Genomic DNA, 20,937 nt, shown 5'->3' with positions numbered 1-20,937 from the left:
AATTAAACATTATTGTACCAGCATAAGGACAGACATATAGAATACTGGAATGGAATAATACAGAGCCCAGAGATGAACCTTCAGCACATGGTCAAATGATTTTTGACAAGGTGCTAAGATTATTCAATGGGGAAAAGACAATATTTTCTCCAAATAGCACTGGAAGAACTGAATATCCACCTGAAAAGCACAAAGTTATACCCTTCCCTTACACCATATTAAAAATTAATTCAAAATAGATCAGAGATCTAAACATATATTACCTACACAGGGAGTCAGAGCACAGGCAGCCAGTGGCAGGATGGGCAATAAGCCCAACTGGCCACTTCACAGGGGTGGACTATACAGGGGGATTTACAGAGTACATGGACATGCCAAGATTCAGGGGTGCCACATGGGCTACAACTGGCTTCCCCACATGTGTAGATGCTGTGTCCAGCATTGGAAGGTGGGCTGAGGGCTGCAGCATCTTCAGGCTTCCTGACAGTTGGTCCTGAAGCCCTTACCACTGCTGACCCTGATACCATAGATAGGGAGGGGAGCATCAGGGAGTCTCTCCCACTGGTCAAGGGGGAGGTTCTTACACTGAACACCCACCAAAAGCTGGAAAGATAAATTGATAGGGCCTGAGCACACCAAAATTTAGAAAGATGAAAGGACAGGGCTCAAGTGTATCAAAAACCTAGCAAGATAATTGGATAGAAGAAGCCCTCACCTCCCTATTTCTAAAGAACTGCAGGCTTGAGCAGAAAGGAGGGATGGCATTTGACATGAGTCCACCATTTTGCCAAGTCAGGGCACCTCAGTATACCTCTCTTCTTTTGCATCAGCACCTGTCTCAAGAGTTCAGCTTTTGTGGAGGCAGGCAGCCAAATCAGCATTTTCAGTTATAGTTTTTGGTGACCACAGCAGGACAGTGTAGACCTCAGTAAGTCCCAGAGGTCTCAGGCTGGGATCCCAGCTCCCTGTGGTAGGCTGACCCCAGGATTGGGACTTTAGAGACTTCCCCGAAGCTGCCAAAAGCTTTGCTCAGGGAATTTTCTTACACTCCTTGTCAAGGCTCAACCACCTGAAATGTTTGGCTGATGAAAGGAAATGAACTTCTCAGGAGCAAACGGACTCCAAGACTGGGTAAGTCAAACCAGCAACACACTGGTGGTCCTCTATCCCTGCTTCTTGGGCACTCACTCTGGCTTTGTACCATTTGGGTCTAGTTAGGACCGTTGGCGGTACCAGTTGGCAGACTGTCCCTGAAACTTGAGTTTCATGCTAGTTGGGCTCTGTGCCATTTGGGTTTGGTCAGAACCACTTGAATTATTGGTTGGCAAGAGATAAATGCTATGACTTGCTTGTGAATGCTTGTTCAGGCTAATGGAATTACAGATCTAAGTTTTGTTCATATATTCCTACTTATCTATAAAGCAGCCTTATGGTTTTGTGTTTGTACTTTCATGCCATCAGGTATGGGTATGTTCTGTTTTGACTCCTGAAGGGAGTCCACTGGGCCAAATTTTATCAGATTGGCCCATATACAGCTATGATTGAATGACTAAGAAAAGTTGTTTTTCTATTGTAACACTGGTTGGCCCCTATGTATACTTCTATGTATACTTTAGAAGATGGTTTAAATGGCCCCTAAATAATTCCCTAAATTACTATACCATCATACAGTTGGAATTGTTTTGCCAATGGTCAGGGAAGTGGGACAAAATTCCTTCTGTCCAGACATTTATGTCTCTACACAATAGGGATTTGGCAAAGAAAAAGAACAACCTAATGATGTAGAGAAGGCAATTGACTTTGAAATGCCTCCCTGCTGGTAAGACACAGGGAAAAAAATGGAAAATGAGAATGAGTCTTCTTAATGCCCAAACCCAGGAAACCCAGATTAATGGCAGAAAGATTTTCCTTGCCACTACCTCCTCTGCTACATTACCCTGAAATAGCCCCTCCTCTGTATTATAAAGGAATCATCTCCCCTCACAGTTACCTGACATGACCCCCAATTTGTCCATGGAGAGTTTCTGTCCAGAGCAGGACAATCTCCTTTGAAGAAATACCCTATAGATGGAATAAACAAGGAAGGCCAGCCCTCTGGCTACTACTCAGGTCATACTCCATTTTACCTTCAGATGTGCTGAATTGAAAGAATTCCAACCTGTCGTGTAGGGATCATCCTCAGAAATAGCAGATTTTATCACCTTAATTTTTGCCACTCACCATCCAAACTGAGCAGATAGATATACAGGCTTCCCTTAACATCCTGCTAATGGCAGGTGAAAAGCAGCTAGGTATAGACAAGGCTAATGAAGAGGCTCATTTCCTCCATCAAAAGAATCCCAGAGGGAATCCCCAATCCAGGTGTGGTGATCCCCCTGATAGAGCCCAAATGGGACTCAAAGAGTGGGGACCTTGCCTTCCTAGAACATTACAAAAGGTGCATATTGGAAGGGCTTAAGAAAGGGGTGCCTACACAAGAGAGCCCTAGTATGATACAGAAACCAAATGAAGATCCTTCTGAATTTTTAGAAAGTATCTATTAGGTCTACCAAAAGCACACTGATGCTGACCTATAGACACCAGAAAATGTCTCTATGGTGAACATGACTTATATTGGGCAAAGTATCCCAGATATCAGAAGGAAGCTCCAATGTTATTATTGATAGGGCATCGGGAGTGAATCCCTCCTAGCAGGTGGATATAGCCTTTCAAGTTTATCATGCCCAGTAGAAAAGGAAATTAAAGCAGGTCACTGTTTTCTTAGAAATAATTAGGGGAAATGAGAAAGAGAGGCAGGACCCAAAAGGAAAAAGAAAGACCCTCTAGGTACCAATCAATGTGCCAATTGCAGAGAGGAAGGCCACTGTAGAAAGCACTGCCAGGAACTCAAAAAGAAAAATAAAATGGACAGAAACCCTTGCTGAGAAATATTTCAAGTGAATGGCAAATCTGATGAATAATGAGGAGGCCAGGGGGCTGCCTAGACAATTCCTGACCCATTACTATTTTCCACAGGGGTCCCAGATACAACTGACAGTGGGGAAAAGTTAATTGACTTCCTCATAGATGTGGGAGTTACATACTCAGTGAAAAATACAGAACTAAGCAAGAAAAGTTCAGCTGCAATGTCAGTTATTGGAGTGACCAGACGGTTAAAAAAAAAACAGGCATTCCTTCACAAAAACTTATGCATGGTTTTCTAAACCACTGTATAATTCTTTGAAAGAACCAGACTCTGAACTCCTTGAATGGATGAAAAACTCTCAGGCAGCATTTGATATCCTGAAGGAAAATCTAGTTTCATCTCCCACACTAGAATTGCCCAATTTATAGAAAACTTTCAAATTATACATTCATGAAAGGCAAAGAATTGTAACACAGACCATGGGAAATACCCCCAACCCATAGCCTCTCTCTCAGAGAAACTAGATCACACAACAAAAGGATGGCCACCATGCCTCTGGGCAATAGCAGCTACCTGTGACATCCTACGGGAAGCAGAGAAGTTCACTCTGGGGCCACCTTCTACAGTATTTGTACCACACCAGGTCCTGGACCTATTAGAACAGAAAGGAGGGTATTGGCGGACAGCAGGGTACATGGGGAAATGTCAAGCCATTTTTTTAGACAACTCAAATGTCACCTTATAAACCATCACTACCTTAAACTCTATCCTACTTCCTGGACTCAGAGGGAAGCTCAGACCTTCAACATGACTGCCTAGAAATTATTGACAAAGTAATATTCCAGCAGACCAGATCTATTGGACCAGCTGCTGACAGAACCTGACTTGGAATTATATACAGATGGGATTAGCTTCATGGAAAATGGTTAGAGACAAGTCAGCTATGTGGTAGTCTCCATAGACAAGGTAATAGAAGCCCTAGCCCTTGCTATAGGAACCTCAGCATAAAAGGCTGAACTGATGGCCCTCACTAGAGCCTTAGAATTATCCCAGGGAAAGAATGTTGACATCTACACTGACCCTAAAGATGCCTTCATGTCCTGTATGGGTGGCTCAATTGGTCGGACTATTGTCCCGTACACCAAAATGTTGCAGGATCAATTCGGGATCAGAGCACATACTTAGGTTGTGGGTTTAATTCCTAGTCAGGGCACATACAGGAAGCAATTGACTGTTTTTCTCTCAGATTGTTGTTTCCCTCTCTCCCCACTTCCTCTCTCTAAAATCAGTGAACATATTCTCAGGTGAAGATAAAAACATAGATAAATAAATGAGAAAGATGCCTTCATGCTAGTCCATGCCCACAGGGCAATATAGAAAGAAAGAGTGCTCTTAATCTCAAGAAATACGTGTATTAAACATGCAAAAGAAAAAATTCAATTTCTAGAGGCAGTGAATCTACTGAACCAGATTGCCATAATGCACTGCCCAGGACATCAGAGGGATGGTTCCCAGACAAGCCAGGGAAAACAAACTGCCAATAAATCAACAAGAGAAGCTGCCCAAGGGCTGCCACTTCTTGGGACTTTGATTCCCCACCTGGACTTGTCAGAATTTAAACCCCATTACACAGAATGAGATGAGGAATGGGCCCATGAACAGGGATTCTCTAACACTAACCCTAATTCTATATGGAAGATCAACACTTGTGTTATAATTTTACTCCCTAAAACTCCAGGGTATCCCATCCTCAAACACCTACATGAAGGGACACATTATGTAAGGGATGTTTTATTGGACCTCATTAGACCACATTTGAAGGGCCCTCAATTATAAAGGACCATTCAGAAAATTATTCAAGTCTGTCAGATATGTGCCAAAAACAATCCTAAGATACAACATGCTCCAACAGGAAAGGGAGTACAATATAAAGAATATGTTCTTTTGAGGACTGGCAAGTTGACTTAACACAGATACCTAAAACCACAGGAAACTTTAATTTTTTTTATTAGTTTTTATAAATACTTTTTCCAGATGGGTAGAAGCATGCCCCAATAGAACTGAGAAGGCAACTGAGGTAGCAAAACTTCTACTCAAAGAAATAATCCCTATATTTGGACTTTCTTACAGCATTCAAAAAGACAGTGGACTGTCATTCACTTCAGAAATCTCCCAGAAGATAAGAAAGGCACTACAGATACATGCATCTTGGAGACCCCAATCTATGAGAAAGACTGAGAAAATGAACCACACAATAAAGAAAACCTTGGCAAAAATATGTCAGGAAACACATTTGAAATGGGACCCGCACACCCTATTGCCTTCCACTGGATTAGAGTAGCACCTTGAAGCAGGCTTAAATTAAGCCCTTTTGAAATACTTCATTGGAGACCCTGCCAAGTTTCTGTTTTAGGAACACGACCTTTAGATTTAGAACATGAACCAAAAATCAAACAATATATACATTTAAAGCAAACACTAACAATTTGCACAAGTTTTCTCATTGCAGGTCTATCTACCCATCTCAAAAGCCCTTATGCTTGTTCCAGCTGGAACACGGAGTCTTACTAAAGACCTGGAAGATTCAAGGTCCTGAACAGTAGTTGGACAAGCAATAGACCAGTCTCTATGACATTTTGCTGACAATACACTCTTCCCTAAACTTCATGGGAATCGAGGCTTGAATCCACCACACACAGATAAAGCAGGTGCCACCTAAGGAGGACTCAGATCTTGTTGCTGCTGTTGATACTGCAGGGGAAAGCTGGACTTGCATTCCTAAAGGATTTTTAAAATTCCTCTTTTGGAAAGGGACAGCAACTCCCAAAGGTAAGTGACAATTATACTTTTTATTTTATTTTGCATTTCCCAGACTGGCTTCCTAGGCAAATCTGTCCTGCTGTTGGGAGTGCCACCCAAATCCCCATTCAGGATTAAATCATGAGTATCCTTTAGTCTCTGCAGTTTCTGATTCCACTACAATTCACCCTGCACTAGTAGGCATGCCCCTCACTAAACACTTGATAGGTTATCTGCACCATAAGTTTCACTTTGGAAGCCCATCTGCAACACTGTCTCTTGAACTATAAAACAACCTACCAGCTTCACTACTTCAGTTCTGCCATCTTCTACTGGCATCTGTGCTGCCTTTGGGAAGACATCAATCCTCCCTCACATAAAAGCTTCCCTCCATTCTTTTTGTTTTTAATTTTTATTTATTAATTTAGAGAGAGAGGAAAGGAGGGAGAGAGCATGAGAGAGAAATATTGAATTCTTGTTCCACTTATTTATGTTTCATTGATTGACTCTTGTATGTGCCCTGACAGGGGAGTGAACCCACACTTAGGTATATCAGGATAATGCTCTAACCAACTGATCTATTGGACCAGGGTCACAAGGCTTTCCTCCATTCTTTTTTGAAATATATTTCATTGATAATGCTGTTACAGTTGTCCCATTTCCCCCCATTTATTCCCCTCAACCCTGCCTAGCCCCTTCCAACTTCATTACCGCCCTCCTTACTTCATCTCCATGGGGGGATGGAGTACTTCAACTCATACATATAAGTTCTTTGACTTCTACATTCCTATACTATCCTTGACTTCTCTCCCCCTGTCTATTTTCTACCTACCATTTATGCTACTTATTCTCTGTACCTTTCCCCTATTTCCCCTTCCCTTTCCCCCCTGATAACCCTCTGTGTGATCTCTATTTCTGTGATTCTGTTCCTCTTCTAGTTGTTTGCTTAGTTCATTTCTGGTTTTGTTCTTGTTTTAGGTTTGGTTGTTGAGTTTTGTGAGTTTGTTGTCATTTTACTGTTCATATTTGTTATCTTCTTTTTCTTAGATAAGTCCCTTTAACATTTCATATAATAAGGGTTTGGTGATGATAAATTCCTTGAACTTTACCTTATCTGGTAAGCACTTTATCTGCCCTTCCATTCTAAATGATAGCTTTGCTGAATAGAGTCATCTTGGATGTAAGTCCTTGCCTCTCCTGACTTGGAATGCTTCTTTCCATCCCCTTCTTGCCTGTAAGCTTTCTTTTGAGAAATCAGCTTATAGCCTTACGGGCATTTCTTTGTAGGTAACTGTCTCCTTTTCTCTTGCTGCTTTTAAGATTCTTTCTTTGTCTTTAATCTTGGGTAATTTAACTATGATGTGCTTTGGTGTGTGCTTCCTTGGGTCCAACTTCTTTAGGACTCTCTGAACTTCCTGGATTTCCTGGAAGTCTATTTCCTTTGCCACATTGGAGAAGTTCTCCTTCATTAATTTTTCAAATAAGTTTTCAATATCTTGCTATTCCTCTTCTCCTTTGGGTACCCCTATGATTTTGATGTTGAAATGTTTAATTTGTCCTGGAGCCTCTCCTCATTGTTTTGAATTCTTGGTTTTTTTTCATTCTGTTCTGATTGAATGTTTACTTCTTCCTTTTTCTCCAATCCATTGATTTGAGTCCTGGTTTCCTTCTAGTCACTGTTGGTTTCCTGTACATTTTTCTTTATTTCACTTTGCATAGCCTTCATTTTTTTCCTCTATTTTGAGACCATACTCAAACAATTCTGTGAATATCCTGATTATCAATGTTTTGAACTCTGCATCTGATAGGTTGGCTATCTCTTCATTGCTTAGTTGTATTTTTTTTCTGGAGCTTTGATCTGTTCTTTCATTTGGGCCATTTTTTTTTCTGTCCTGGTGCACCTGTTACATAGTTATGGGTGGAGCCTTAGGTGTTCACCAAGGTGGGCAACTCACATTGCTGTGGTGATGCTGTATGTGGAGGGGGGGGTCTGAGAGAAAGGATGTCACTTGTTCAGTTCTCTGCTGGCTTTCAGTCACTTACCCCACTACCCACAATTAAATTGGGTCCTTCTGGTGCTGATTCCTTCTAGGACCCTGTGGGTCTCTCCAGTGAACTCTCCTGTGAGGCTGGTAGTTTCTCCCACCACTTCAACCCCCACAGTTGTTTTTCAAGTCAGAGGTTTTGAGGCTTTATTTTCCTATGCTGGAACCCTAGGTTTTGCAGTCTGTCTCACTCCCCAGTTGTTCTTCTTGCTTTATCTGCTCACAAATGTGGGACTGCCTGCTCTGCCAGCCACCACCTTGCTGTGAGTCCTCTCTGTCCTGGTGACCATCTCTGCCCCTCCTACTAGCCTGGATGGATGTGTCTTCTTTAACTTCTTGGTTGTCAGACTTCCATACAGTTTGATTTTCTGTCAGTGCTGGTTGTTTTTCATTTTAAAATTTGTTGTTGTCCTTCTTTTGGTTGTTTTTTGTTTTAAAATTTGTTGTTGTCCTTCTTTTGATTGAAGAGGCACAGTGTATCTACCTATACCTTTATCTTGGCTGGAAGTCAGTTTCCCTCTATTCTTAACCCCCTTCTTCCTTTAATAGATGATAAGAATATTTGGACCTGGGGATAGGTAAGACTACGACTCTTGATAGCAGGAAGAAACTACAGAAGATTAGACCTCCATCCATTTACTGTTGTAAGATTACAAGGGTCCAGGGTGTGAGAGGGGGATCTATAGACAGTCAGTTGTGGCATAGGCAACTAGCAGCAGCTGAGTATGGGCTTACCTGGCCACTTTGGAGAGGCAGACTTCACAGGGGGCTATGCAGAGGACAGAATTCAGCAGTGTCCTGTAAACTCCAACAGGTTCCCAGAGATATGTGGGCACTGTGTTCAGCATCAGGAGGCATACTGAAGGCTCCTGTATCTCCAGGAGGGCTGAAGTATCTCCAGCCTTCCTGACAGTGGGTCCTGCAGCCCTCCCCTGTCCAGTGACCCTGATATCATGGATAGTAAAAGAGCACTGGAGAGTCACCCCCAGTGGCCAAAATGGTGTAATAGGAGGTTCTTACACTGAGCACCCACCAAAAGCTAGAAATATAAATGAACAGGGCCCAAGTGCACTAAAAGCTAGCAAGATAATTGGATAGAAAAAAGCCCTCACCTCCCTATTTCTATAAGAACTGAGAACTTGACAGAAATGGTAGATGGTCTTGGACATAGAAGTCCAGCATTCTCCCAGATCACAGCACCTGAATAAACCTTTTTCCCTTTGCACCAGCACTTATCTCATGAGTTTGGATTTTGTTGCAACAGGCAGCTGAATCTGCATATTTTGTTACACTAAGAATATGTAACTTTCAGGGGAAATGTTGGGGAAAATATTCATGACATTAGAATTGACAATAATTTCATGGATGTAATATCAAAGCACCCACAAGAGAAAATATAGATAAATTGGACTTCATCAAAATGTAAGACATTTTTGCATCAAAGTACAGCATCCAGAGAGTGAAAAGACAATCTACAGAATGGGAGAAAATATCTGCAAATACTATATCTGATAAGGGATTAGTATCCTCTACAACTCACTGACAAGAAAGCAACCCAGTTCAAAATATAGGCAAAGAATGTGAAAAGACATTTTGCCAAAGAAGATACACATATCATCATGCACACATAAAAGGATACTCAACATCATTAACCATTAGGAAAATATAAATCAAAACCACTATAACATCCCACTTCACACCTACTAGGATGGTTTTCATTTTTAAAAGATAGAAAATAACAAATGTTGACAAATATGTGAAGTTGGAACCTTGTGCATTGCTGACAGTGATGTAACATAGTACAAGTGCTGTGGAAAACAGTTTAATGGCTTCTTAAAAAGTTAAACAGAACTATTATATGATGCAGCAGTTCTAATCTTAAGTATATATCCAAAAGTGTTGAAACTGGGAACTTAAACAGATATCTGTATACCAGTGGGCATAGAGATTAATTCACAATAACCAAAGGTGGGAAAAACTCAAGTCCATCAGCAAGCTAATGGATAAACAAAATATGTAGCCATGGCTAGGTGACTCAGTTGGTTGGAGCATCATACTGTACACCAAAAGGTTGTGGGTTAAATCCCCACTCAGGGAATGCTGATTCAGTCCCTACTCGGGGTGCAGATTGGATGTAACCAATCAATGCCTCTCTCTCTCTCTCTCTCTCTCTCTCTTTCTCTCTGTTTCTTTCTCTCTTTCTAATACCAATAAAAATATCCTCAGGTGAGCATTAAAAATTAAAATGTGCTATGTACATGCAATGGAATATTATTCAACCATAAAAAGGAACGACCTTTTGATACATGATAAAACATGGATAGGCCATGAAAGCATTGTAAATAGACTTCTGGCCAAGATGGAGGAATAGGTGGAAATACTGTGCCTCCTCGCACAACCAAAATTAAGGACAACAAAGAGTTAGAAACAAAAACACAACCAGAACAGACAGAAAATTGAACTGTATAGAAGTCCAACAACCATCCAACCAGACCAGTAAAAGGGGTGAAGTTGGTGGGCAGAGAGGGGTCGTGGCAGGAAAAGGCAGTGGCTGCCAGATCTGGGAGTGCAGGCAGTGTGGGGCTGACCACGGTCACACATTTGTGTGCAGATAAACTAGGCAAAAACAGGCAGTGAGACAGACCTTGCAACCCAGAGCTCCAGCACTGGGAAATAAAGCCTAAAAGCACCAGTTGAAAAGGTGCCACGGAGACTCCTAGCCTCACAGGAGAATTTGTTGGAGAGATCCACAGTGTTCTAGAACACACACAAGCCCACCCACCTGGGAACAAGCATCAGAAGGGCTTATGGGAAGCAGCAGAGGGGACTGAAATCTGATAGAGCCTGGAACAAGCACCATTGCTCCCTCTCTGACCCCACTCCCACATACAGCATCACATCCCAGCAACTGGGATGCCCTGCCCTGGTGAACACCTAAGGCTCCACCCCTCATAACATAACAGGCATGACCAAAACCCCCCCAAAATGGCTCACACAAAACAAATCAAAGCCCCAGAGCCAATACTTTTAAGCAACCAAGAGAGCCAACCTATCAGATGCACAGTTCAAAACAATAGTAATCAGGATACTCACAAAACTGGTTGATTTTGGTCACAAATTAGGTGAAAAAATGAAGGCTATACTAAGTGAAATGAAGGAAAGTGCACAGGGATCCAATAATGATGGAAAGAAAACTGGGACTCAAATCAATGGAGTGGATGAGAAGGAAGGAAGAAACAAACAAACAGAAAAGAATGAAGAAACAAGAATTCAAAAAAAATGAGGAGAGGCTTAGGAACCTCCAGGGCATCTATAAACATTCCAACATCTGAATTATAGAGGTACCAGAAAGGGAAGAGAAACAGCAACAAGTGGAAAATTTATTTGAACAAATAATAAAGGAGAACTTCCCTATTCTGGCAAAGGAAATAGACTTCCAGGAAGTCCTGGAAGTTCAGAGAGTCCCAAAGAAGTTGGACCCAAGGAGGAACACACCAAAGCACATCATAATCATATTAGCCAAGATTAAAATGAAGGAAAGATTCTAGAAGCATCAAGAAAGGAGACAGTCACCTACAAAGGAGTTCTCATAAGACTGTCAGCTGATTTCTCTAAAGAAACCTTGCAGACAAGAAGGGGCTGGAAAGAAGCATTCCAAGTCATGAAAGGCAAGGATCTGCATCCAAGATTGCTCTATCCAGCAAAACTTTCATTTAGAATGGAAGGGCAGATAAAGCGCTTCTCAGATAAGGTCAAGTTCAAGGAGTTCATCATTGCCAAGCCCTTATTATATGAAATGTTAAAGGGACTTATCTAAGAAAAAGAAGATAACAAATATGAACAGTACAATGACAACAAACTCGCAACACTCAACAACCAAACCTAAAACAAAAGCAAACTAAGCAGACAGCTAAAACAGGAGCAAAGCCACAGAAATGGAGATCATATGGAAGGTTAGCAACACGGGATGGCAGGAGGGGAGGGTGGGAAAAGGTACAGAGAATAAGTAGCATAGATAGTGGGGAGAAAATAGAGGGAGAGCAACAGTAGTGTGGGAAATGTAGAAGCTAAAGAACTTATGACACATGGACATGAACTAAAGGAGGGGAATGTGGGTGGGAGGGGTGCACATGGTGGAGGGGAATGAAGGGGGAGGAAAGGGGACAACTGTAATGGCATAATCAATAAAATACATTATTAAAAAAGGAAAAAACATTATAAATATATTTAATGTCACTAAATTGTGCACTTACATGTGGTTAAAATGATAAATATTGTGTCATATATATTTTACTACAATAAAAATTGTTTAAAAAATCAATGTATGCACATTCTTGGCAAGAGAGTGAATAGATCTCTAATATTAACTGATTCTAGAAAACTATCTCAGGAGTATATACTGTTGTTGGTTTCACCTGTTTCTTTACACAACTGTTTAATAATTAAAAGCCATGTTACAACGAATGTTCTTGAGCATGCCTCATTTTATACATTAGCAAATGTTCTTTAAAGTACATTTCAAGAAGTTAAACTTCCTGAGTTATTTGGTATTACAGATAATTTTTTTCCTTTTTTTAATCTTTACCCAAGGATATTTTTATTGATTTTAGAGAGAGAGGGCGAGAAACAACAAAGTGAAAGAGAAACATCAATAAGTTGCCTCCCATACACGCCCCAACTAGAAATCAAACCCACAGGTTTTTGGCTAATGGGATGATGCTCTAACCGACTGAGCTACCCAGGCAGGGCCACATGGTATTAGATGTAATTTTTAAAATAACCTTCAGGCCTATTTTCCAAAATGACAATACCTATTTGTATTACCATACATATTACAATTTACATTTCCAACACATGTTAGCTGTTGGGGAATTTTTCGGAGCTGAGAGATCACAGGAAGAGGTTGACAGCTCTATCATTACATTAAGAGTTTATTACAGGAACTTATATAAAAGGCATGCTGAGGTGAAGGCAGTACACAATGGATATCCTCCTTGGGGCAGGCACTAAGGGGTTATATATGAAATGGCAGATGGATAGGCATACCGGGGCATAATCTACCTGAGCGAACAGGAAGCTGACAATCATGCATTCCTGAGGAGTGGCAAAAGTCTATTTCAGGAAACAGCAGAAACCAGAACACTGTAGACCATTGCAGGGGGGTCAAACAGTCTCTAATGGGATTTTGTGAATTAATTTCTGCTCAGATCTAGCTGGCAAGTCCAGCAGCAGTCATGTCACAGGATGGTCTTTCCTCTACACTAGCCAACATAGATATTATTCAGCTTCTTTTAAATTTTTGCCAGTGTGCCCTGGCCAGTGTGGCTCAGTTCATTGGGTGTTGTGTCACAGACCACAGACTAAAAAGTTGTTGGTTTGATTCCCATTGGAGGCACATGCCTGGGTTGTGGGTTTAGTACCCCACTGGGGTACTTGGAGAAGGCAACCAATAGATGTTTCTCTCCTTTCCTTTCTCCCTCCCTTCCCCTCTTTAAAAAATAAAACAACAAAAGTTTGTAAGTTGCAATCAACAAAAATTTCTGTCTTAATGCACCCTGTTTTCATTTCCCTAATTATATTTCATCACTTGTGGTGTTGAACATCTTTCCATGTTTATCCTTCATGAATTCCCTGTTTATAAATTTTCTTGTTTTTCTTTTAAGCTGTTAAGTGTGTCTGTTGGGCCCTCCAGGAAGCAAATGCTGAGGTAGAGGTAAAAGTGTAAAGAGTGTCTAAGGATGTACTTTTCCTGTGAAAGGAAAAGGCGGGAAGCAGGCTTAGGCAAGGAAGCCATCTGTACAAGGTGCAGATTGCCGGTCAGAGAATCCCTTGTTGGGCAGAGATTGCTAGGTCCTCATACCAAAGCATTGCTCAGCCATTGATAGGGCCACCCCGAGAACAGTGTGACCTCAGCTCCAAAGTTTAGGTGTACATGAAGGAGTCAGCAGCTATAGGCCATTAGCTAAGCACATGGCACAAGTTGACTTTTTCTTCCTGTATTGGGTATGTGTGTGTATAGCTATATCTATCTATATCTCAATTATTAGTCTGTAGACTATATATACATAAAGCTATTTGTTTAAAAACCTATTTCTTACCTATTGAAATTATAGATACATATATTCTTGGGCCCAATAATTATATTTCAAGAAATTTATCTTGAACTACATGTATTACACATATATGTATAGGTATTCTTACATTCACATGTAGAATAACTGTGTCGAGGTTATCATGTCATTGCTTGATTTAATAATGCTTCCTTCATTAAAGGAGAGTAAAGTATTTAGAAAATGGGGATGGGAGGGAGACTTTTTGATTTTGTACTTTTTTTTATTTTGAATCACTGAATGTATTTATTAGTAAAAAACAAAAAAATTCTATTATTTTTTAAAGCGATTTTCATGGTGCAGGTGAGAGACTCTGGTAACCTGGACAGAGGTCTCCTCACCTTCAGGTAGCTGCTTAATGTCTTATGACCCCAAGCAGGTCATTGCTCTCTCTCCATCTCCACATCTGTGAAATGCTTCCTAGCCTAGAGCTTTCTCTTGTTCCTTAGAGCTCTGGTATCATCTCAGACGTATTCAAAGGACGTTGTAAAAGCCTTCTCTCCTGGAAATTCACATCCTCTGCAGGTTAGTTCTTTGTGCCTGCTTTTTCCCTCTCACTGGGTGGAGGGAACCCCAGGGCAGGAAACAACCTCAGAGCTATTTTTGCCCGCACAGGTCAAAAGCACCCAAGGTGGGTGCTTGAAGTGCTATTTAATGATGTAACCACCAGGTGGCAGAATGTTTCCTAGAGGCTGAGTCTAAGACACTATATCCATTCCACTAGCCACACAATAGCTATGGAGTACTTGGAATGTGGCTAGTCCCAATTAAGATTGTTTTACATGTAAAATACACATGGGATTTGAAGGCTTAGAATTAAAAAAATATATAAAGTATCTTAATAAAATTTTTATATCAGTTACATCTTGAAAGAATAATTACATATACTGGGTTAAATAAAATATATTAAAATTTTCAATCTTTTCAATGAGACTACCAGAAAACTTAGTCACAAATATGGATCACATTATATTTCCACTAGGCGGTGCTGTGCTAGACCCACTGTAACACCTCCCAGCAGAATCAGTATAGAGCTAAGAGGCTGGTGTCCCAGCCCCTGCCCACAATGAAAGTCACTTGCACATGGATTTCACAGAACTCTTTTACCATCACAACAAAGCAGTCCCAGAGGTCAAGGTCATAGCAAGGCCCTGACAGCAACAAAGAGTCCCTGACCGTCTTAACTGTCCTTTCCCTCAGGTCAAGCTACGTGGGGAATCCATGTGGAGGAAGGCCGCCCCAACAGGGCACTGGCAATGCTGGCCAATATGCAGCACTTTATATCTATTCTCTCACATCAACCCAATTTCAATGAAGAAATAGGATCAGAAAAGTGGACAGACCTACCCAAGTCCCAGAACAGGTGACTCCTAGAGCTATATAACCAGACATGAATAGATAGATACAGATTGTCTTCCTCTGTATCACACTGCTGTCTTCATGAGCTCACCAAGGCCTCCAGGAAGGCAAGGAACTATGCCTTCTACGTGCTTCCTACTATACTAAAAATTTGGACTGCAGTTATCTCTGTTTATTTCTGTTCATGGACTGCCTATGCTCTCTCAAAGGCACAAACTGAGCGGCTTACCTCCCAGGCAATGGCCACACAGTGGACAGAGGGGAGCAGCTGGTTTGTGTTATCAGGCCACACTGTGAATGGAATGTGCTTAGGGAAGACTGTCCAAGGGTAAGTAAGGCCAGAGAAGAAAGCTTTACTGGGGGCTGGATTCATGCCATACCTTGTGTTATGTACTCTTTTTTATATTACCTCATTTAATCCACATGGTAACCCTTTAAAATAGGTGCTGTCGCCCCCAATTTAGAGTGGAGGAAATGGAGGCATAAAAGGATTTCTGTGCAGACAACCAGGAGAAATTGAGGTCATGTAGTCATTTTCTATATTTTTCTCATCTCTTTAGGCTGTGTTGCCTCAGCAGTGTGAGGCTGTAGACAGTATTTTTCTGATGGTGAGTGAGGCTGGGCCTCCCAGAGGCCATAAGGGGAATGAAGTGGGAGCACAACCCTGAGAATGTAATCCATACTGAGGAACTGCTGAGACAGAGTGAAATTGGAGTGAAGAAGCCCTACAGGGAGCACAGATGGCCACATCTTTACCTCTCAACCAATTTCTGGATTCCTTGTCAACTATTGAACAAGAATGAGGCACCTTAGACCTGTGCTCAAGGTCTGAGTCATCCAGCAGCAGATGATATTCCAGCTGCACCTTCACAACATGCATCTTTCATGTACCTAATAGCATGCTCACTGCTTCCCATTCATGCCACCTTGCTTATCTGTCCCTGGATCTTTACTTCCATCATTTTCCCTCCTGGAAATGCCCTCTCCCACACAACCCACACTAGCCCTCTGCATTGTTGCCTCTTCTCAGCTTACACATTGTTCAAGGCACAGCCTGGGTGCACAAGGACTAAACAGAACAATGAGGCATGTTTCACAGACAGGTAAGTTTTGTCAAGGATTGTCAGGAGCCTGAATGCTAGCTGGAGATGTGGAGAGAGTTCCTGGCATTAAGAAATAAATAGGCCTGACCAGGTGGCTCGGTTGCTTGGGGCATCGTCTTTTACACCAAAAGTTGGCAGATTCGATCCCCAGTTAGGTCACATAATGTAGGTTGCACACTGATCAATGTTTCTCTCTCTGTCTCCTCCTCCTCCTCCTTTTCCCTACCTCCCTCTCTAAATCAGTAAGCATGTCCTTGGGTGAGTATCTGAAAATAAATAAATAAACAAAATTTGGAGGCAAGGGAGAGACCTTAAAAGCATGGGTTTTTTTTTTTTTTTTTTGAGTAAGTAACAAAGATGAGGAGCAGATCCCAGGGAAGCCATTTAGAGACCACAGAACTCAGGGATTCCAAATAATGCCTTTGACATGACAGACAACAGTCTCTAGACTAGCCCTGTTGCAAACTAACCACATGGCCTTGGCAAGTCACTTCCAGCATGCTAGCCACATGTCACAATGTGATATTTAATTCTTATAACAACTCTATGGGATTATATGCTATTTTATCTTCAGTTTACAAATAAAGAAACTGAGGCTTTGGGATATCATATTATTTCTCTAACATCACGTAGTTAGTAAGAGCTCTAGTCAGGAATCCATAGATCATACCTGTAATAAGTATAGCACAGATACCTAAAGTACTCAGGCTGGGTATCTATCACACAGTAAACTTCTGCTGGATCATGATGGGCCCAAACCAGGAAGTAGAAATACCAGTGGAGGAGAGACCTGGATTCTGTGGACACTGAGGCAGTGCAGGGAGGGTGCAGAGAGGAAGAAACTTTGTCATTAGTAATAATATATGCATGTCAATTGTACATTTCACAGAGCTCATTCACATCCATTATTCCAGAGGAAATCTCCCAAGAGACATGTGAGAAGACAGAGCAGGCAATTTTACCCCAATTTTGCCAGGTAAAGAAATGAATGTATTACTAGTAGAGGACAGTGCCCCTTCCTGCATAGCATTTTCACGTTGCTTTTTCCACTGCTGCATTAGCACACTTGTGGTTGCAATGAGATGAACCAGACTCTACTTAGCTTAAGCAAAAGAGGGATATCAATGGAAGGATGATGGAGCAAAGGGCCATTGGACATAAGTGACAACTGGGGCCGGGACTCAAAAGACATTAGGAATTTCCACTCCTGCTTATAACAATAAAAGTCACAGGGAAATGCCTCTTCTTCCCTAAGAAAAAACAACACTTTCTGAGGAAGGCAGTTGCAACTGCAGCTAAGCACTGTCCCAGCCACTCCTGCTCCTGACTTACTGCTATTTCCTCTCCTGGAGGAAGCCACACGCCCAGCCATGGCTTTCAAAGATATTGGAAAGACACCTATGGAACCAGAGGTGGTGATTCACCAAATTAGAATTACTCTAACCAGCCACAGGTAAAGTGTTTGTAGAAGGTGTGCGCTGACTTGATCAGAGATACAAAGAAAAAGAATTTCAAAGTGAAAGGACCAGTTCAAGTGCCTACCAAGACTCATTACAAAAACAAAACAAAAACAAAACCAAAAAAACCTCCCTGCAGGTAGGGTTCTAAGACTTTGGAATAGTTTTAGATGAGGATTCACAAGGGACACTCATTGACTTGCACAGTCCTCCAGAAAGTGTTAAGCAGATTACTTCCATCAGTACCGAGCCAGGAGACAAGGTTGAAGTAACCATTGCAGATGCTCATATCAACCTTTTTAATACATTGACTGTCAGTTGTAAAAAAAACAAACAGAAGACAATCTGTTAGGGTACAAACCTGCCATTTTCTCAGATTGCTGGCCATCTGAATAAAGCGCCCATAAAGATTCAATCCCTGTCTCTGCTTACTGGGTCTGGTAAGGTGACAGGCAACTCAAACACTGGCTTTTCTGGTTACATATTCTGGCAATTCCACCAGGACAGACTTTGGGACTCTCCAATAAGTCTGGGTATTTGATGGGGGGTCCCATTGGCTGCCTGGACTAGGGGGCCCTGGAGTGTGAATTTGGAGATTCCCTAGCAGCTGCCAAGTGATCTCACTTGGGGACTCTCCTTATCTCACTCTCCGCACTCCCCATTGACATTATTTTTTATTGAATAATTGTGTTTTTTGGTTCAGGTTAAAATCCTGGGTCATAATTTAGATAGTCAGGAATTAATCTGTTTTATAGAGCACTGTCTGGTAAAAAAGACATCTTCTGGTTTAATTAAGGTACCTTCTTGTTTACAGGGCTCTGTGTGGCAAAAAAAGGTTTCTCCTGGTTTGGGAAACAGCTCTTTGGGGCAAGTTTTGGCTGATTGGTCGAACCGAACTATGCTGATAAACCTAAGACTAAAAAGAGAGTTGTTTTATTGTATTATTCTTTGGTTAATACAATAGTATAGTCTAGACTCAGAAGAGTGCTGGTCACTGAATGAGCCTTTAAATTATTGTATTACACTGCAACTAGAGTTGTTTTGTCAAAGATCAGGGAAGTGGGACAAAATGCCTTAACTAGAAATTTTCATAAGTTTACATAAACAGGATGCAGGATTAAAAAGAAGTAGATTAACAGTCCAGAGAAAAGGGAATTTGCCTGTGAAAGACAGCAGAAGCTCAGAGGAGAGGGCCCATGAAGATCCATATATTAAGGCTGTTGCAAGCAGGGTCAGGGTTCCCACCAGCCCTGGGGGACCTTCCTCCTTACTGGACTGAGGGACCTGAGAAAAGTGAGCCTGAACTGGTCTCTCACCCATCAGGGAACCAATCAGGGAAACCAACCAGGGAACCAAATTCGGTGGAGAAAAAGCCCCGACCAGGGCAAGGCAACACACTTTGCAAAAGGGTACTCCTAGTGGGAGCAGGGCCAGAGGGCCAGCCAACTAAATATTATAGGCACATGCTCCATTTTGTACATCAGATCTGTTAAACCAGAAAAACTCTGAAAGAACCACAGTATATCCCTTTAGAATGGATGAGGAGTTCACTCAGGGTTTTGAGTCACTGAAGGTGTACCAGGCTTCTGTGCCAGCCTTGGGGCTTCCAAACCTACTAAAGCCCTTTCAGTTATACATTCATGAGAAGCAGGGCCTTGCCCCAGATGCCCTCAACCAAATGCTTACTGACATTTTGGAACCCATTGCATACTTGTCAAGGAAACTATATCACACTGCCCAGGGGTGTCCAGCCTGCTTGGGAGCTATGACAGCCACCTGCGAGCTCTTACAGGAAGCTGAAAACTTTCCTTGGAACAGCCTATCACCATTTATGCACGCCACCAAGTGTTCAGCCTGCTGGATCAAATGGAAATTTGTGGTTCACTGCTGGAAGAATAGGCAGGTACCAAACAATTCTTCTTGACAATCCCAACGTCTCCCTCAAAACTGTAAGTTAAATCCTGCCTTTTCTTCTCCCAGAGTCTGATTTGACTGTGCCAATACACAACTGTGCTGAGATAACTGATAAAGTTTATTCTAGCAGAATTTATTTACAGGACCATCGTCTAGAAGGGACAGACTGGACTCTCTATGCAGATGGAAGCAGCTGTGTAGACAAAGGAAACAGAAAGGCTGGGTATGCAGTTTGATTCTTGAAGGAACAGTAGAAGTTAAGGTCTTGCCACTGAGACCCTCTGCTCAGAAAGCTGAACTGATTGCATTGATGAGGGCACTGGAACTGTCACACGAAAAGAAAGCAAATATGTATTTCAGTTCAAGGTAAGCTTTCCTAATTCTGCAATCACATGGTTCCATCTGGAAGGAAAAAAGAACTATTAACCTGCAATAAAAAGGATATTAGGTATGGAGTAGAAATTTTTAAATTATTAGAAGCTGTTCAGGTTCCTTTATAGGTGGCAGTTGCCACTGCTGGAGGCATCAGAAAGAGGACACTGAAGTGGCTAGAGGAGACAATCTGGCTGAATGGGCAGCAAAAGAGGCTGCTAAAGGAGTGTTTATAATGCCTTTGGTACTTGTTCTGAACTTGTCACAATTTGACCCTGAATATTTGACTGCAGTCTTAGAGAAAGCTGAGAGCTGGGGTTTTGGTGAAGAAGGAACCGATAGTGGAATGGAGAAAGAAAAAGAAAGGAGTTATTCTGCTTCCTGAACATTTAGTAGAGCCAGTCACAAAGCACTTGTATGAGGCCACTCACTATGGAAGGGACTCATTAACCACGTATATTAAACCATGGCTCACAGGTCCTGGAATTTCTAAAACCATATGAAAAATAATTGTTAGATATGTTGTGTGCCAGAACAACAACCCCAAGACAGATCCCAATCAAAAGAATGAAGGGAAACAATACCAAGGACAGAGCCCATCTGAGGACTGACACATAGACTTTACCCAGATGACCAAGGTCCAAGAGTGGAAATATTTGCTAGACTTCATTGACACCTTTTCAGCATGGGTAGAAACCTATTCTACTAGAAGGGAGAAATCCTCAGGGTAGAGAAAGACTTACTGAAGGAAATACTCTTTGCTTTGGTCTATCCAGCGGCAGCCAGAGTGATAATGGACCTGCTTTTGTTTCAGAAATTACACAGAAGTTTAGTAAATTGTAGGAATCAGGTGGAAACTCCACATGGCACGGA

General features: G+C 41.7%; 1 pseudogene; it reads left to right on the top strand.

The window, feature by feature from the left end:
- The first annotated feature begins 17,691 nt into the window (after positions 1–17,691).
- On the top strand, positions 17,692–20,300 carry LOC119063449 (40S ribosomal protein S20-like; annotated as a pseudogene).
- The last annotated feature ends 637 nt before the right edge of the window (positions 20,301–20,937 follow it).

This window comes from Artibeus jamaicensis, unplaced genomic scaffold, assembly GCF_021234435.1.
Source record: "Artibeus jamaicensis isolate MK-2021 breed Jamaican fruit bat unplaced genomic scaffold, CSHL_Jam_final scaffold_1964, whole genome shotgun sequence".
Lineage (NCBI taxonomy): Eukaryota > Metazoa > Chordata > Mammalia > Chiroptera > Phyllostomidae > Artibeus > Artibeus jamaicensis.
This window is presented reverse-complemented; position numbering and strand designations above follow the sequence as displayed.